The 15043-nt window shown below is 34.6% G+C and overlaps 1 protein-coding gene across 3 annotated transcripts in view; it reads right to left on the minus strand.

Annotated features, from left to right (window-relative positions):
* The window catches only part of Cdh19 (cadherin 19, type 2), an 89600-nt gene extending 77410 nt beyond the window's left edge, over nt 1-12190 (minus strand). The window contains exons 1-2 of one of the 3 annotated variants that reach the window (NM_001356415.1): nt 11836-12182; nt 7102-7231 (exon numbers count right to left, since the gene is read on the minus strand). The gene's annotated coding sequence lies outside the window, so the exon portion shown is untranslated. Of the gene's footprint in view, nt 1-7101; nt 7232-11835 lie in introns of all 3 variants that reach the window. The other 2 variants (XM_011247991.2, NM_001081386.2) reach the window with 2 other exon arrangements.
* Nucleotides 12191-15043: the final 2853 nt, after the last annotated feature.

A 15043-nucleotide genomic window follows, 5' to 3' on the forward strand; every position in this document is an offset into this window, starting at 1 on the left:
CCCATTTCTTCCTCGCTTATACAAACTGTTGAAAAATACTTTTTCCCATATTATTTTATATTTATTCCTTTGTAATTATAAATAAAATTGGTGTCAAAACTGAGCAGAAAACAAGTGAACTTTTAAACTTAAAATTAATATTATTTATCCATTAAATCTGCATATATACTTTGTAAGATGACAGAATAAAGATTTAAGAAATAAAAAGATTTCTGTGTTTTGATAGGAATATTTTATGTGATTTCAGAAAAGAATCAATGGAAAACTGTGTCATTAATGCTGTAGGGAATCACATATGAATTATGGAAAAGTTGTTTTAATCAGGAACACATTGTACCTGTGCCACCATGTATGATATATGAACACAACACATACAAACATACACACACACAATACACACACACACACACACTCATATACATGGACATAGACACAGAGAGAAGGGGGGGGGATGGGCTAGTTGGAAAGACAAGGTAATTGGGTCAATATAATCAGAATACATTATATACATGCATGAAATCATCAGAAACTTTAGAAGCAAAGAATGTTTTTGCATGATTATTTGAATATTTTAAAATCTATTTCACTATTTTATATATATATATATATATATTCATATATATACACAAGAAATGTTAAATAATATCATGTCACTTTTACTGACGCTTGGATTATCCTCAGTTCTGGTCAGGTGAAAATGTTCTAGGTTACACAACACTAGAAAGGTTCAAGTGTCAAACAGATTATCTTATGGAGAGAGAACATAGAAAATGTGTTCATGGGATCAGCTATCACATTCAGGATTTTGACTGACACATTTTACAAAAGTGTGAGTAGGTATGAATTTGTATATTGATGTATTTAACCAGCTACCTAAACACAGCTACTGACAGTTAAATAGTTAAGATCTAGTGATTCTCATTTTCTGAATTTTGAATTTTGAATCATTATTTTCTGCAATACACACACACACACACACACACACACACACACACACACACATGACCTTCATAAAAGCCTGTTCCAAATATAGTGCAAGATAGTTGAATGTCATTACTTTATGCTAAGCATGGTTAAATAGAATGACAAATAAACATGATCATGCTTGAAGCAATGCATGCTATTGCACAAACACATATAAACTGACAATGATCCCAGGGTGACTCAGAACAATTATGTTTACAAAGAAAGACTAATTATGACTTTAGGGATGAAAAATATCATGTATGCACTTATAGAACTTCAAACTGAGTCTAATTAGGAATTTTAATTTCTATGACCTCCTTTTCATTGCATAAAGATAATTATTCCATCTGTGAAAACTTATAAAAATATAACATATTCTGAAATGCTTGTGGATCATGAAATTTTGAGTTCACTGAGCTCAACTTCTCATGGAGAAAAACAGATGGCAATTAATACAATGGCTCCATTCCAGTGACACTATTGAGAAAGCTTGGCCAATAAGACCTATGTTTGATAGGACTTATAATTTGTGATGATCAGGAATTTCTAAAGCTATTAAATATCAAGGATACTTTTAAACATATAAGTAGCTAAAATAGGATGAAAAATTCATCCATAGTTTAAAGACTGTTTGTATTAAATTATTTTATTTATTTACATTCCAAAAGTTGCCCCAGTTCCTGGCCACCCTTTCTGAGTTCTTCATATCATCCCCATCTCCTGCCTTTGAGAGGGTGACCCCTACCTGCTGAGCTTATTGAAATCTAAGTGTGTCAAAGAAATAAATTCTATAAGGCTTTGGGTGAAAAAAAGTGGAAGGTCCTCTTGGGCCCACAAGTTGTATGACTGTAGGGCAGTAGTTACAGATATTTTAACTTTTTATAGGTCAAAATTGCTCTACTTTTTTTTTCTTTTTCTTAGTTAAAGGTCAAAGGTTTCCGAGGGAGTTCTGTGAGTAAGAGTTCTTCTTAGAAGGGGAAACAAAATAAACAGAGATAAAGTGTGGAGCATAAACTGAAGGAAAGGCCTTCCAGGGACTGCCCCATCTGGGGATCTAACCCATATACAGTCATCAAACCCAGACATTATTTTGAATGCCAAGAAGTAAATGCTGACAAGAGCCTGATATAGCTGTCTCCTGAGAGGCTCTGCCAAAGCCTGACCAATACAGAGGCAGATGCTCGAAGACAATCATTGTACTGAGCATGGGGTCTTCAATGGAGGAGTTAGAAAAAGGAATGAAGGAGCTGAAGGAATTTAAGACCCCATAGAAAGAACAACAGTATCAACCAACCAGACCCCTCAGAGCTCCCAGGGACTAAACCTCCAACCAAAGAGTACACATGGAGGGACTCTTGGCTCCAGGCACATATGAAACAGAGGATGGCCTTGTTGAGCATCAGAGGGAGGAAAGGCCCTTGGTCCTGTGAAGGCTTAATGCACCAGTGTAAAAGAATGCCAGGTGTGGTTGGGTGAGAGAACACCCTCATTGAAGCAGGGGGATGGGGGATGGGATAGGGGTGTCAGGGGGAGAAAAGGGAAATGTGATAACATTTGAAACATAAATAAAGAAAATGTCTTATAAAAAAAAAAAAAGATTTAACTGAAAAAAAGAAAAGCCATGAGGATATAAGCTCAAAATTTAAGAAACCACACACAATATTCCACATGAATAAAGCACACCTTTGACTTCATCAAAGTGGGATGAATACAGGAGGACCACCAGAGGTTTGTAGATGCCAGAATAGCTCTAGGTAATGTGAAAGATCTAATCTCAGAGGAAAGAAGACAGAGAGCTTTGGAACCAGACACCCAGCATTCTACTGTGGATTCGTCATGTTCATTTGCACATAATTGTGTGCACCCAATGTACACAGACATGCATATGTGCATATACACACAAATAAAAACATAAAATGTTGTAAAATAAAATCTATGTTGGACACCATTATTTGGGTGAATAGATATGTTATGGTCCCTAGAGGAGAACCTAAGACGACTACTATCACTACTACTACTACTACTACTACTACTACTACTACTACTACTACTACTACTACTAGTATGTTGCACGTAATATTAAAATCATTATTAATGGCTCAGTGCTATACCTATAGATTTGTGAGTCTTTTAGCAATCAGCAGCAAAGCAATATTTGTTGGTTTATATGTTTATTTTCACTTTTATTTTGTAGTGATATTAATAAACACAAAGACTTACAAGTGGTCAATATGTAGATGATAAAAGAGACCTTGGAGTGCTCAGCCCTAACTATAAAGTCTATATCACAGTTTTCCCTTCAAAGCTTAGGAGTCATTGAGGAGGAAGCTAGGGTCAGGTGGATTAAGTATACTACAAGATGCAGTGGATGACTCTAAGGAAACTTTTTAAGACAGAATAGGGCATTTGCACATATGAACTCACAAAGTCTGTTATAGCATGCAAAAGACTTTACATGCTTAAGCCAAACAAAATCCAAACATAGAGAGGCACGGTGGTGAAAGCCTGAAGGTACATTTGCAGGTTTGAGGTATTGGAATTTGATAGCAGCTCTGGGAGGAAGAAACAGTTTTCTTTTTGGCATGATTCCTAATAGGTCTCCAACTCCAGTACACAACCCATACTGAAGATTGCATGAACAAATGGATTTGATGAGTCTATAAGAGAAATCACAGAATTGTGTGGATATCAAGATTGGAGGTGATCTCAAAGGAGTTGTGGATATGGGGGCAAACATGCTCAAATTAAAGCATACGAAATTATCAAAAGCTAAAAACAAATTGGAATATAAGTAGTTATTTATATACCCCTCCCATTCCACTGTCCCTCAGAATCTCCAACAAAAATGTTACATGCTTGGACTTGATGGGGACAGAGAGAGTTCCTGCACAGGGGACGAGGGCCCAGTGTGAGCCTCCAGGAGCGTTGATGACTGCTGTGGGCATAAGGCTTGTTTGTGTAATAATGTACATATTTTCACATTCCTCCTAGGATTGTCATCCCTGTTAATGTTAATGACTCCATGAGAATTAGAAACAGCAGGAGTCCAGAAGGCAAAGGTTTGCTAATGTCTCAGCAAAATGGTAAACACTGGGACCTTTAGCACAGCCCTTAAGGCTATCTGAAAGAACTCTAAAAACATGAATTCAAAACATATATAATTTCTCAACTATTCAAAAATATAATGATGCAATATGAATTATATGAGGGGCTTCATGAATCTGAAGGAGCAGAGGTAGCTACATTATGAGCCAGCTTGTCAGAAAGATACAGATTCCTGAATACAAGCAGGAATACAAAAGATACAAATGCAGGCAGATTCCTGAAATCAAGGTCTGCCTGGGACAAAGCAAGTCTAGGCCCCGGGTGGGGTGGAAATGGTAATTTCAGGGCACGGTCCTACCCAAAGAGTTCTTGAGCTGCGCTTGACAGAGGCAGACAGATCTCTGAATTCCTTTGCAAAGTTAATAATAATAATAATATATATATATATATATATATTATATATATATATATGCTTTTGTTGTCTTGGAACAATCAAGGGACCCTAATAATGGAATGCTGATTTTTTAAATTAGGTATTTAGCTCATTTACTTTTCCAATGCTGTCCCAAAAGTCCCCCATACCCTCCGCCCCCACTCCTCTACCCACCCACTCCCACTTTTTGGCCCTGGCGTTCCCCTGTACTGGAGCATATAAAGTTTGTAAGTTCAATGGGCCTCTCTTTCCAGTGATGGCCAAACAGGCCATCTTTTGATACATATGCAGCTAGAATGCTGAATTTTAAGATAAGTAAAAGGAAAACCTGGAGTAAAAGGCAGGACTGATAATGTAAAATAAAAGACTGGACCTGTGTTCTGCCTGGAGATGACCAATCCAGAGGATAAAATTCAAGAATTGACTAGAGAATTCATACACACACATACACACACACACACACACACACACACACACACACACACAAACACACACACACACACACACACACACACACACACACACACACACATACACACACAGACACAAGCAAGCAGGAAATGGACAGACTTACAATAGCAAGCAGGTAGACTATAGACAGAGAAATCTCAGTAGGAAAAGCAGAACATAGAGAGGAGCAGACTGGAAAAGCTGCATCAAGCAGAACACAGGTTGCCAGTTTGGACCCATGGTTTGACTTTGAGTCACTCTTTTTCTCTTCTCCCAGATACCCTTTTTCTCAGAAACCCGTTCCAAGCCCAGGCCAGTTACCTAATAACAACATGGATGGCAGATGACAAGTGTCAGATTGAACTGCTACTTTGTACTTTGGTGAATATGTTTTAACCATAATAGGTGAATTTAAACAAAGAAACTGCAGTATATTTTTTCATTTTATTGAAAATAGGTAGTTTTAGAAAAATTTAACTTGATTATGCTTTGTTTCTCTCTACAATTCCCAACTCCTCCCTATGTCCCTTCGCATCTGGATCCACACCCTTTCATTCTTTCTTAGAAAAATAGAAAAAAGAAACAGGCTTATAAGGGATAATAATATTATATATGATATATGATATAATGTAAATATAATTAATATCATATGATAAGACAAAACCCAGGACATTGGAGTTGGACAAGACAACAAACAAGCAAAAGAAAAAAAAAAAACACAAGTAAAGGCACAAGAATCAGAGACTAGCTCACTCACACACTTAGGAGTTTTGTAAATTATTAAACTGGAAGCCATAATATATACACAGAGGACCTACTGCAGACCCAAGGATATTAATAGTAAAGAGTTTAGATAAATGAAAATGTAAGCCAGCTCTGAACTGTCCTTTCTGAAAGGCCTTTGAATTCCTAATCTAATTTTCTCATTTAAATTTTCTATGTTTATGATAGTTTTAGTATGCATCTAGCATGTATTATTAGTTGTGCTACAGTATTCATTTTCAAAGAGAATACTTGCATTCTTTGAAAAGCTTTATTTGGAGGACCCTGAAAAGACTGTTCCTGTGTCACAGTGAATTCAAGACTTCATCTTCACCACTTGAAAAAAGGGGAAATAAAATTGTCTTAGAAGGCAGAGAGAGGCAACTAGGGAGGAAAAGGGAAGAGGAGAGGAACGAGGAAGCAGGATCAGGTGTGGGGCTTGACATAAGAGAGTCCCAGTGGGCCAGGAGAATGAACAGTTCCTGGGATGATAGGGAGGGGAGAATCTCTAGGGAATCTAAGAGATCTGGGATAGGGAAGGCTCCCAGGAGTAAATAGTAGGGGTGACCTTAGCACTAACACTTAGGTCCTAATACTAGGGACATGGACAGGGCCTATACAGGCCACTTCCTGTAGCTAGGCAGGACCCTCAGTGGGAAGATAGGGATACCAACCCACCCAGCGACTGACCACTGGCAACTTTATTTCCCAATCAGAGCCTAGTGGGGCAGGCTTCTTTTAGTCTATGTGCAGGACATTGCAATCACAACTTGGGGGAAAGGGGGTTATTTTAGCTTAAAACCTCCCTGAGGTAACAATCGCTCCCTGAGGATACTCAGGACAGGAGCTCAAGGTTGAAACCTGGAGGCAGGAATTGAAGCAGAGAACTTGGAGACATGTGCTTAATCCTTGCTCTGGATGGTCTGTTCAACATGCCTTTTTATATAACACAGGACCGGGTGTCTACGGATGGGAGTATAATAGAAGCACTCTTTCAATTCAGTAGATTAGTTTTTATCAAGTGGACAAAAAAATTGAACTAGTACAACATCCCTTAATAAATTATTTTCATCATTCCTGGGTTGCTTGTAATTTTAAGGGATAGTTATAAAAGAAAACGAAATATAATGTAAAATAGAACCAAACTTACACATTGGAGGTGGACAAGACACACCAACAGAAGAAAAATAGCTCTCACCACAAGATACAGAAATTAAAGACCATCTTGTTTACTCAAGAATCCCATAAACACACTTAACTGAAAGTCAATATATATACCTGTTGCAGACCCACTCAGGCCTGTGCTTGCTGCTTCAGTCTTTATGAGTTCACATGAACTTAGATTATGTTGATTCTTTTTCTTGCTGTTATCCATGCTCATCTGGCTTCTACTCTGTTTCTGCCTCTTGTCTCCAATTCACTGAGCCCAGAAGGGAGGGACTTACCAGAAACATCTCATTTAGTGCTGTGTGTTCCGAGGCTTGTCAATCTCTGTATATCTATCAGTAGGTCTCTATTTTTTTCCATCTGCTGTAGGAGGATGCTTTTCTTATGATGGCTGGACAAGGCACTGATCTATGATTATAGCAGAACGTCCTTAGGAGTCATTAACTCACTATGTGTTTTGTTTATTTGTTTTCATTTTGTGTGTGTTTGTTTGTTTTACTAATATTATTTTCTCTTACCCTGCATCCCTGGGCTATCTAATGTCTTATTCTCAGTCACTGAAGCAGTATCATATGAGTTCCATCTTGTGGAGTGGCTCTTAAGTGCAATCAGATATTTTTTTAGTTATTTCCACCTGTTCAGTATGTATAATGCTATTTATATGTATTATTCAGGGCATATTACTTGGCACCTGACAACTTGACAACTAATGCTGTGCTGTGCTCTGGGGAAGGCAATTTCTTCACCTCCTAGATTGCCTCAGTTGTTTATAATTCTTCATGTAGGGGTGTGGCTTCAGGGACTTTTCCCCATCCTCTTTTCATGCACACTTTTATTTATGGATTTAAGGCTCTCTCTGTAAGAAAGAACCCATTCCTAATATGCAAACGTGGAAAACAAAACTAGATAGCTAATGGGCCTAGCTGGAAACCTGAGATTAGTATCCTGCCAAAGGGACACATCAGAAATGTTAGATCAATTGAATTCACAGAAATTATGGCAAACATATAGGATCAATTCAGTAGAAGGCCCCATCACTGAGAGGGCTAACCCATAACCAAGAAGCCATTTGTAACTGAAATCTAATGACAAAGTAAAATTCAATTTTTCTTGATGGAATTTCACTGGCAATATCAACTACACTTCAGGTCAGGCCTCATACCCTGGATTAGGTGGTGTACACAAAATTAATTCCATAGTATTTTTATTTTTATTTTTATGGAATTTGGTTACGTTATTTTTATCTCTCTGATCTGGCTATTTGATTTGATTTTTCTTAAAATTCATTTGTTTCTTTGTTTGTTTGTTTGTTTTAGAGAGTTAAAGAACATTCAAGACAAGTAAAAATAAACTCTAAAATAAAATTTATTTATTTATTTATTTATTTATTTATTTATTTATTTATTTATTTTTGGTTTTTCGAGACAGGGTTTTTCTGTGTAGCCTTGGCTGTCCTGGAACTCACTCTGTAGACCAGGCTGGTCTTGAACTCAGAAATCTGCCTGCCTCTGCCTCCTGAGTGCTGGGATTAAAGGCATGTACCACCACGCCCGGCCAAAATTTAATAAAACCAATGAAAATAATAATGTTTATAAAATTTTGTTTTAAGTTCATATCTTTTCTGGTGCATTTTCATTGGGTGCAGGATTATTTATGCTTGCCACAATTCTAAGAAATTAATGTACCTCACCTGGGTAGTAATGACAAAATATGTCGGAGTTTACTACATTTATTTATTTATTTATTTATTTATTTATTTATTTATTTATTCATTTATTTATAAATAAATAGCCAGATCAGGGAGATAAAAATAATGTAACCAAATTCCATAAAAATAAAAATAAAAATACTATGGAATTAATTTTGTGTACACCACCTAATCCAGGGTATGAGGCCTGACTTGAAGTGTGGTTGATATTGCCAGTGAAATTCCATCAAGAAAAATTGAATTTTACTTTGTCATATATCAATACTTCAGGTTTTTTAAAAATTAAGAAATAATATAGCTAAATTATTGAATTTCTGTGTTTGTATGCACTGCTCATGATAGAATTTTTTGGTATTCTTGGCCTTTTTTTTTTTTTTTTTTTTTTTTTTGTCCAGCTTCTTCTATTGAGTTAAATGATTTTAAGCATACACTAAATGTTAATCTAATCAAAATAACCTGATTATTGTACTTTATCTTCACTTACCCCAGCCCCAGTGACAAATACGCTCTGTTGACACTAATAGCAGCTATTGTGAAGTAGACTTTTCCTCACTGATTTTGTGGCACACATGCTACTATTGTTATTATATACGTGTGCACAAGGAGCATGCTAAATTTAGATGACTTGATTTAGCAATTAATTAAGAGTTGTATTTAAGAAAAAACAATTGAATATGTATACTCAGAGCTGGCAACTAGACAATATCCTCACAGGAACTATTTATAATGAAGTTTGAGGGAGAAAAAAGGTAAATATATGTGCAGTACTTGACCATGACTTATTTTAATTGCAGTATTTCCTGCCTTTTCTTTTTATATTGCCGTAACACAGAGGCTGAGGATATAAGGAAATAAGATAACCAAGGATTAAAATAAACAATGCAATGTAGCATTATGTTTAACTTGGACCTTAACATTTGTATATGCATTTATAACATACTAACAAAATTGAATATTCATAAACATTTAACATATTGCAATAAAAACTGAAATGTACATAATGAAATAAAGCATAAATAAAAAAAAAATTCTCTTATTTTAACCTAAGTTTTTTTTATTATTATTATGGGGTTTTGAAATCAATTCAGAGTATCAAAAATAACAGGAAATAATCTCACATAATCAAGGCCCTCACCAGAAAAATGCTAAAAATGTCATAATTCCTGAGATCAAATAATACTAAAGGGGCATGTACAGGGAGGTGCTGATTCCCTAATTGGTTCTTGATTGTGTCACTAAAAAGTCGGAAGCCAATTGCTGGGTGAAAGGAAGAGGAGGAAGAGCAGACTCAGTGGGAGAGGAGGGAGCTCTTCTGGCTTCCCAGAAGCTTCTAGGCATGGGAACTAGAAAGATGCACAGCCTTATAAGGTCTTATGACCACCAGAACCGTTGGTCTCTGCCATCAGCAGATGGCTGAAATAGGCTAGCTGGTAAGTTTAGGGCAGGAGACTCTCTGCAGCATATGTGTTATCTGGCAACTTCTAAATTAATAAAGCTGTCTCGAGGTTTTCTTCCACAGAGCTAAGATGGACAAGAGAAAAAGAGCAGACAGCAAAGTTGATGGCTACTTGGCAAAGCTAGCAGGGAGGAATGGAACTGGTAAATTGGGACTGAGGCTTGTGGATCTAAATTGGGAGAGGTCGGAGTGCAGACAGTGCTTAGGGATAGGGTAGCATGTTTTTTGTTTGTTTGTTTGTTTGTTTTGCTTTTTTGTTTTGTTTTTGTTTGTTTTGTTTTAAATTACATGCAACAGCGATATTACAGTAATATGGAGATAGTAGCAAAAAAAGAGACCAAATGAAGGCCAAGGAAGTAGTAAACCCAGAAACGAGTTTAAATAGTTTCAATGCCCTTAAAAATAAAACAAATACATAAATTACTTTAAAAGTCAGCCATCTTTGGCATAAAGTTCTTAGAAATCTGTAGAATATATTTAGAAAATGAAAATAGAAACCTTTACAAAAACAAACACATTACATCACTGTTAATGTGAAATCTAACAGTTTAAAATTCCTCACCAAAATAATGGAAACAGTTAAAGATATAGACATTATCCCACTCTTTACTAGATTAGTGTAGCTGAGGAAGAAACAACAAATGCAAACAACTGAAACCATCCAGTCACAAAGCTTCTGCATTACAAACAAGATAGTAAAATACCAGCTCTTAGAATCACAGAAAACGTTTTCCAGGTGTCTATCTGAAAATTAAATCATAAATAGAATAAACTGAATAAAAGATTGAATGACAAGGTAACAAATTAAAATATCATACACTTCTTAAACATAGAAATACAAATGACCAGTAAGCAACTAAAAATTCAAAAATGTACACTACTTTGAGCCATTGAGTTCTCAATGAATCCTTTTTGCAACTAAGGGTTTTATTAAAATTGATAGGCTAATCAAAATTAAAGTAGATGAATTATATTTGTCTCTTAAATTTTGTATTTTCTAAATTTTGATTTTTAACAATTTCTTGTGTTTATTATCCTTTTTCTAATATATAATTTGACATATGTGTGTGTGTGTTTGTGTCTTTGCACATATTTGCAGGCAAATATGTATCTACTTGTCCTACTTCATATTTGTCTTTGTTAGAGACCTACTATTATTTAATTACATAGTACTTTAATTTTTGACAACAATTTCAAATAAAATAGAAAGTTTAATATTCAGAAATTATGAAAAGTAGAAATGAATAAAAAAATCTGACTTTGATAATTGTTAGCTTCACAAAGCAATGATATTAATATGTGAGAAGTTTCCATCCTGAAAATTATTTATCAAGAAATAGATAGTTATAATTCACAATTATGATATAAAGAAATGTATTTCTTATAATTTGAAGGAATACAAATTCATTATCCATTGTACATAATGCTACAAAGCAAATTCAAGAGAAATTTTAAATTTAATCAAGTCTTATCCATTGTTAAAGAAATATATATTTATAATCTAGTATTTGAAAAAAATTATCAATTTCTGCTAGGAAAATAGAAGTTTTGATGTATACTTGTTTTAGGAAACTTCCAAAACTTGTACTGACTTCAATTATCTCTAGATTGCTTTCCTTTAGGAAATACCAAAACGCCAAAATTTTTCAACTACTTGTTGAATCTATCTAGTAATTTCCTTTTTAAAATATTTTTATTACATATTTTCCTCAATTACATTTCCAATGCTATCCCAAAAGTCCCCCATACCCCCCCCCCCACTTCCTTACCCAACCATTCCCATTTTTTTGGCCCTGGCGTTCTAATGATTTGTACATTTCAATCTACCCAGGATCCTCACAGTCTTACCTTGTCAGGTTTAACTCTTAGGACTCCAGAAACTGAGTCTGCAGCTTCTTAGCAGTTACTTGAGAAAAGAAGTAGAAGAACTGATTTGCTTTTACAGGCTTCTCAGCAGAATCTCCGTGGATTACTGTGCTGGGCTTTTAGTAGCACAACACGTCAGTATGTCAGTGCTTACTCAATGCTATTTTCGGTTCTCCAAGTAAAATCATGAACACTGAGCCTTTTGTTCAAAGTACCATAAGGGCATTCTGATGTCCGTTCTTAGTCTGAGGTTAAAATGGAGACAGCTAAACAAGTTGTAAGATCCAACTTTCTCTCTCTCTCTCTCTCTCTCTCTCTCTCTCTCTCTCTCTCTCTCTCAATCTCTCTCTCTCTCTCTCTCTCTCTCTCTCTCTCTCTCTCTCTCTCTCTCTCTTTCTCTCTTTTTCTCCCTCCCTTCCCTTCTTATTTTTCGTGTTTTGTATTTTTTTCCTAACAACAAACAAAAGGAAGTACTCACTTGAGGTGAGGACAAGGCTACTTATGTAAGAGTTGTGCAAGTGGAGAGGACATGCCCCCTGCTTGGAGATTAGTCCAGCAAACAAATGATCAATTTAAAGCAGGGACAAAAGTTACTGAAAGGAGAAAGTCCTTCACTGTATGTGTAGTCCTTCTAGCTGCTTCTTAATTCTGGACTTTTATTTATGAATCAAATACATTACTAATGAGAAAACATCATCTAAATTATGTATTTTTTATTTCCTTTAGCTTACTTATTAAAATTATATTCATTAATTAATTCATATAATTAAAATTATAAAACTTCTATTATAAAATCAGTGTATTATTACATGTTACTTGTTCATATTATATTTCATTAAAATTGCATTTTCATCAAAGAAGAGAAATGCTAAAATAATATAAGCATTGTTTAGAAAGTAAATAATTTCTATAAAATTATTCTGAACTTGAATATGTAAATGGCAGTATACTTATGAGAAAACAGCCTCAAATTTCAGAAATAACAATTGAGACATGAAAAATTTGGGCTGCATGCACATCTTTTTTTATCCAATCCATGAAAATACAGCAGTAGATGGAGTATATCAAAAATAGTAGCTTATTGGTGCCAGAAAGTATGTGCTTTCATTTTTAAATATACAAAATTTAAATTTATTAATTTGGATCATACAAAAATTATGTGCTGTTGTAACATGCAACAAAAGTAAAGCTCTGTGTTAACTTATGCACCATAGTTATTAAATATATTTATATATTTCTTCATTATCTGATTTTTTAGGATAAGTATACCTGATGTATTATAAACATTATTGAAAAGTTTACAGTCACAAACAAATAAATAGTGACCTATTAATTCCTAAAGTTTAACTGAATACATTTCCAATGCATCAAATCTGAAATATTTCTATGCATTTATGTATACACACATGTAGATTCTTTATTTTGATACATATTATTTAATGTGCATTAAATCCAGGGTTCCTTATTTTTACTGATTACATTTTAAAAATGATCTTTGCTGAGACAGCACACTTAAGACTAAGGATTATCTTTTTTCATTCTTCCATGGAATTTTCATCGTATATTGAATATTTGAGTTTTGGCATGGTACAATAGAATAAATAAATAAATAAATAAATAAATAATAAAAGCTCCATGTTAATGAGCCTTTTCCAGCCAGGAACTGTGGTTTGTGAGTTCTGGGTGTCGGTGCCAGATTTTCCTATCAATAATACTGTGATGGAAAGGACAATTGTTAAACAGATGTCTTCTTTAGTCCTATCTAATAGGCAATCACTGAACTTACTGTAGACAATTTTAAATGCATATGTTTTTTGTGAGGAAATATTTTAAGCTGGTTAGTTCATATAATACAGTCATGAATCCACTTACCAGTGCCCCTCTACAATTTTTTTAGACATAATTTGTAGCTATATTGTCCACAAAGATTCTCCTGAAGCCTTATTGTATTGCCAAAGTGTGAGACTCTAGAAAAACGTCTCTGGTTTCCTAAATACCCTAAACAAATCCAAAATAATCAAAATCACTAAACACACCTAAGATCAACTATGATAGTTTAGGAGAAAAAGTTACAAATCTTCATATGAATTGTGTCCACATATTTCTCTATATTCTATTCAGACCATCCAAAAATATCATGTGAGATCTAGAATTGGCATCACCAGGCAGCATCATTATAATAAGTCTGTTCCATGCTCTTGTTACCTGCTTAATATAAACTCCTATCCTGACATAACTATAAATACTATACTTTATCTCTTTCACAGTTAGAAAGTAAAATAACACTGATAAACAGTTATATGACTAAGACATGTAGGTTTTTCTTTTGAGCTGAGCTTTTGTATATCAAAATCATTGGCATTAAAAAATAATGATTTTGATAATCATTTAAAACATCATTCAAAATTATGGAATCTTTTTTCTTTTGGCTGTATCCACCTGACTCCTTGAGGAAGAGATGTGCTTCATTGAAGCTATAGGTGATAGCTACCCAGAAAATTTTTTTATGAAATTGAAAATTATTATAAGGAAGATATACTCTCAGTTTATTCATGTGGATTCCACACCTGTAAAAAGCCCAAGACTTTCACACAAGGAGTTCTTGAGCATACTGTAATAGCCCATGATTCAGTCTTATTTTCCAAGTTTCTGTCTTTGTCTTTTTTTTTTTTTTTTTTTAGATAACTTTGTTTCTTGTATTTTGTGGTTAGTGTTAGCTTGACCATTTCCCCAAATGCATAAAATTTGAGTTACCTGTCTACTTATTCATTCACATGCAACATACATCTCATTTCATTGCATGAATTAATAACAATTTAGGTAATTACCTAGGGCTTGTATTTTCACTTTAATTTCAGTGATTATTGCTATTTAATTTCTATCTTAGGGATTGTTTCATTCTCTCTCTCTCTCTCTTTCTCTCTCTCTCTAACTGCTTGCTGCGATCATATGTAAGTATATGCCAGATAGCATATAACATTGTCCCAACAGCCAGATACCCAGTCTTAGCAATTTATTTATTCGTTTTTTTATTATTATTCTAATTCTTAGGGTCACGTTTTGTAACATTTTAGTGCAAATATCAAATCTGGTATCACATAGTTATAATAAATTTTAATATAAACTTCAAAATTATATTTGTATATAGCTATTGTAAGGGTCCAAAAATCGCTAAAGACCCCAGACTCAG

Source organism: Mus musculus, chromosome 1 (assembly GCF_000001635.26).
Source record: "Mus musculus strain C57BL/6J chromosome 1, GRCm38.p6 C57BL/6J".
NCBI classification, from domain to species: Eukaryota; Metazoa; Chordata; class Mammalia; order Rodentia; family Muridae; genus Mus; species Mus musculus.